The sequence below is a fragment of the Bos grunniens genome, chromosome 17, assembly GCF_055505025.1.
Source record: "Bos grunniens cultivar Pamir isolate PY7600 chromosome 17, Bosgru_T2T1.0, whole genome shotgun sequence".
Lineage (NCBI taxonomy): Eukaryota > Metazoa > Chordata > Mammalia > Artiodactyla > Bovidae > Bos > Bos grunniens.
Genome location: NC_141181.1, coordinates 29,812,100 through 29,817,293, shown reverse-complemented (window position 1 = coordinate 29,817,293; position 5,194 = coordinate 29,812,100). Strand labels below are relative to the sequence as shown.

Sequence of the window (5,194 nt, the reverse complement as noted above, 5' to 3'; positions counted from 1 at the left end):
GTGAGGTGAGGGGCTCAGTATAAAGGTTCAGAGGTGACATTTACGCCGATTTTTAAGGACTCGAAAGGTTAAGACTACAAGACCTAGGTAGGTGGACCTGTAGATTAAGCTAAATAAGCGAACTGAAGGACCACCTCACCCTATCCACTTCCCTACTGCCCCAGTGAGTGCGACTTCAGGAATAACGACACCTTTCGTCTAAAATGTGAAAGAAAATTCTACAGGAGCAGCCTTGGCCCAAACCACTGGGAAGTGGCTACTCGCTGTCCTCGAAGACAGCACGTAGCTAACCCTAACCCTAACCCTTTCGCCAAACAATCCCAATGCGAGTTCCGTGCACTCTCTTGGCGCCAGGCGACTCCAGCTCGTCGCCAAAACTTCTGGGCCGTAACTTTGCCCGCGAGCCCACGCTCCGGGCTTCTGGACAGGCGTGACGGCGCCCACGATTGAAAAGACACCCCTTTTCGGGGCGCGATCCAGTTAAAACTATGTCGCAGCTTCTCACTAACCACACTGGGAGAATAGGAGTAAAATTGTCCCAGACGAACCTCATGTAGTCATCATACGGTTAGAGATCAAGACAAATCAAAGCTACCTTAAAGTGAAAGAAAGTGAAGTCGCTCAGTCATGTCCGACTCTTTGTGACCCCGTGGACACCAGGCTACTCCGTCCATGGATTTTCTAGGCAAGAGTACTGGGGTGGGTTGCCATTTCCTTCTCCAGGGAACTTCCCAACCCAGGGATCGAACCCAGGTCTCCCACATTGTAGACAGACGCTTTACCATCTGAGCCACCAGGGAAGTTAGGTAAAAAGAATGTGGTGCCAGTGATGGAAACAGGGAGCTTGGGAAGAAACTGGTTTTTGAGGAAGATGACTATAGCAGTCCCAGGTGTCACATAGTTCATACAACATCAGTGGACAGAAATCTCCCCAGAGACTTCGTAGCAGGTCACTCCTTATATCTTATTTTTCCAAAGTTGGGCTGTTAGCTAGTTTCTAAACCAGTTACTGACATGGAGCATAGGATTACCATGATTCGTGAGTGTTTTTCTGGCTTTTCACAGTTCTTGCACAGAAATGTGGTCATTTAGCATCTCTGGTGCCTTCCTACTGAATGTCAGTAGCAACCCCAGACATTGTGACACCAAACAAAAACAAAAACAAAAAAACAACCAATCCAAACAAAAAAACCCTGTTTCCCTCCATCCCTCATACACACCCTCAAGAGATGATACTGGTTAAGAACCACTGGCTCAGACCAATTGGAATTTATTTTGGAACTGAGTTATGTGTGTATAGATTTTTTTGGTTTGTTTCTGAATGGTTTGGAGGGAAGAGAGGAGTCAAACAGTATTGAAGTTACATTGTCAAGGAAATGGCATGGAGAGGGAATGTTGAATAGGTAACTAACATTGTCTGCCTTGAGAATTAAACATTTTCTTTTATATTCTTGATAAATATCTCAGTTTTACACTTGAAACCTTTCTCTTTTTTCTTTTCTTTTTTAGGTTTTCTCCCCCCGCAGGAAAATATCTCTCCCAGTAGGGTACTCTTGTTTTGAATACTGCAGTAGCTTTCAAACTGGTGGCCTGCTCTGTCTTTCCCTTCATTCCTACATGGACTAGTCATGTATACTGATTTTCCATTACTCCTTTATCTCAGAAACTCTGTTGGCTCTCTGTAAATCCACAAATGGCTTCCCTGCCTTTCCCTTACCAATGTAATCCAGTGCTTACTGATTAACTTGTCATCTCTATGGAAGATATACCTCTTTAAGCTTGACCCCTCTCTGTGAGGTATTAGTACTAACCAACAAATGTTTCCATTTCTTTTCTCAGACACATAGCTGACTTGCATCTCCCTGCTCCTTTGAACTCAGCATGGCCACTGAAATGTGATTGAAGTGATCTGTGTCACTTGCAAGCAAAAGTGATTAATATAGGAACCTGTGCACAGTTTCCCATGTCTCCTTTTGGCATAGTGATGGCATGTTTTAGTTATATATTGCTGCATAACAAACCGTCCCAAATCTTAGTGACTTAAAACCATAACCATTTCATAATCTCTCTTGGTTTTGTGGGTTGAATGGGCTCACGGGCAGTTGTCTCATTTTGCTTGGGGTCTCTTATGTGGTTCCAGCCGGGTATTGTCCTGCTGGAGTAATCTGGAGGTGTGACAGGGATGCTCGAATGACTGAGCCTTTGTTTTCCCAGTGTTATTCCAGGGCCTCACTTCCCATGGCTTCTCCTGCAGAGTAGACTTCTTACATAGTGGCTCAGGACTCTTCAGAACTGCAAAAGCTTTCAGATCCTTCCAGTCTATTTCCAAGACTTAGGTGTGGAAATAACTCATTCTATTGGTTAAGGCTGTCACAGGGCCAACTTAGTTTCAAGGGGAGGGGAAATAAAGTCCACTTCTTGATGGGGACTTGGGAGAAGAATGACAAAGAATTTGTAGCCTTATTTAATCTACCACCCTAACAGTGTTCCACATGGTGGCTGCTTTCATCACCCAGGGTCTGAGAGTCGGAACGAAGTGGAAAAGAGTCCTTAGTTAACACACATGGTTGTATGAGTGAGAAATATGTTTCTGCTATACTAAGTCACTGAGATATTTGGGGTTGTTTGGTAGCAAATGAAGACTGATCTAATACAAAAATTGGTACTGGATGTAGAGCACTGCTGTAACAAAAACCTAAAATATATGGCATTGACGTATATGAATATGTTACAAATGTTGGTGGTTGGTTGTTAGGCAGCATCCAGCTCTGATTCACTAAGGAATCTCTCAGCAAACCTAGCTTAGAAATTTGAGCTGAATAAATATTTCTTAAATAAGAGAGACTGTTTCTTATAATTCTGTTCTATTTCTCTATTTTAGGAGAAAACACTTCTTTCCCACATCAGATGTTTCTTGAAGTATGGAGGGGGTGCCACTAACATAACACTTGATACTTTATTCCAGCACTTCTAGCAAGTTTCCTGATGTGTAAGTTTGGCATGTGCAGCCCACCTTCCTCTCTCTTTTCTCATGGGAGCCAGGCCGCCCACAGAAAGTATGCTTTCTACTCTGCTGCTTCATACCACAAGTTTTACAGTGGTTTGCCCATACCGAGGGTGGCCTGCCTAGGCCCAGGGAGGCTTGGGGTAAGCTTAATAGTTTAAGTGCTCTGGGGGAAGGGAAACTTCAGGCTGGAGCTAAGTTCACTGGCAAGAAGTGATAAAATCTGTTATTTGAACTTAAGTTCACAAGAGCAAGAGAGTTAACAAGTTGGACATTAATAATTTTGGACTTTAACATGAAGTCAGTCCTGATTACTTTGGGCTATAATTCAGCAGAACAAGATAATGTAATCTCTGAGCTTTTCATTTCTTGCTGGAAAATTCACACTGGGAGGAGATCATAATCAGATTAAAGACATCTTTTTGGCTCTTAATTTTTAGAGTATTTTTATGTTACCATTTGATCTTGTTCCAGTAATGTTGAACAAGATAGTGGGACATAATTTGAAGTGGCAATAGAACAGGTTGTGAATTACAGCTCCCATGTACAGAATAACATGGGAGCTCATTTAATTGGTGTATTGTTCTGACCCAGTCAGGGGTTCTGACAACAAAACCTACACTTTATCAGCGGTCCCATGAGATTCTACAAAAGAAGTGAAATTAGTACTGAAGTGGACTTATGAAGATGGGAGCAGGACTACCCCAACTAACTGCTGACTTCTTACCCAAGGGAGCTAACCATATCCCAAGATAATCTCAGTGGGTAAGCTGAAAGGGTTAAGGGAATGATCTTCATACATTTATACTAACATACCACTCAAAATAATTTTTAGCTTCACATGTAAAAGTTTTGTCCTTAGTGGCAAAAAAATGTAATTCTGGTATAATGTAAAGTAAAAAGGTTTATGTTACTTAAAAATGCATTTAGTGAAATTAAATCCAATAGAAATTGAATACTCACATCTCCATTTTTACAGAAATTTTGCATTCTCTGTTTTTGGGGGGAGTGCTTTGCCCTGGGAGCTTAATTTCCCCACCAAGGATTGAACCAGTGCCCCCTGCATTGGGAGTACAGAGTCTTAAGCACTGGACTGCCAGAGAAGTCCCTACATTATTCTTTTTTTTTTCTCTTTTAATTTGTATTTTTATTTTACTTCCCCACAAAAGCCTTAAAAATATATTTTATCTTCAAATGTATTTTATTGCCTACCCTGTCATTTTTTAGGTGATTACAAAGTTGTTTATAATTTTTTAAAAGTTCCAAAAGTTTCTAAAATTTGTTTTGGATTGAGTTATTATTATAATTATTACAATGAAATGGATGTAGCTCCCCTTCTCCAATTAGTTCCTGAATATAATTTTCTGGTGTGCTGTGTGCTCAGTTGTGTCTGACCCTATGTGACCCTATGAATTGTAGCCTGCCAGGCTCCTCTGTCTATGGGGATTCTCCAGGCAGGAATACTGGAGTGGGTTGCCATTTCCACCTCCAGGGGATCTTCCAGACCCAGAGATCGAACTTTTGTCTCTTGCACTGCAGGCAGATTCTTTACCACTGAGCCAGTTGGGAAGCCCGATTTTCTGCTAGGACACAGAATAAGAAAACATGTTGGGGGACTATTAGGCGTGGGGCTTACAAAAGATGAATAAATGATTGTTGTTCAGCGCATTATTTACAACAGTGTTTGGGTAAAAAAATGAGTATAGACTTACTGTATTCAATAATCTTCAGATGAAAACTAGTGAAAATATTTTCTCCCATAAGTCTGAATAATTGTTCAAAAAGCACTGCAAAACATTGAAAACTAGTGAAAATATTTTCTCCCATAAGTCTGAATAATTGTTCAAAAAGCACTGCAAAACATTAATGTATCTCTGAGATATGTTCTTTTTATATGTAATGTTGATCTGTTGGAAGGAAATTTGGAATTTTTTAACATCCTTTTCCTTGAAATTATCTGAAATATGCAGTTGAGACACAGGAGAAAGACACAGAGTTCTCTCTCATTATTGAGCAGATGTACCTTGTAACTGACTGATATTTCCCAGAATGTTTTCCACAGATCTTTCATTTTTGAATTCTGAGAGAGATATATGGAGCATGAAACTTTACTGTGAGTTTGTTACGCATATGAAGTAGGGCTCAAACTCCTTCAGTATTCCTTTTTGTTATCTCAACGGTTTTCTTTAA

At 40.7% G+C, this 5,194-nt stretch overlaps 1 long non-coding RNA gene across 1 annotated transcript; it reads left to right on the top strand.

Moving 5' to 3' along the window:
- Positions 1 to 2,786: 2,786 nt before the first annotated feature.
- On the top strand, positions 2,787 to 3,657 carry LOC147355145 (uncharacterized). The gene is made up of 2 exons (XR_015144279.1): positions 2,787 to 2,989; positions 3,599 to 3,657. It is a non-coding gene; the product is annotated as an uncharacterized LOC147355145 (long non-coding RNA).
- The last annotated feature ends 1,537 nt before the right edge of the window (positions 3,658 to 5,194 follow it).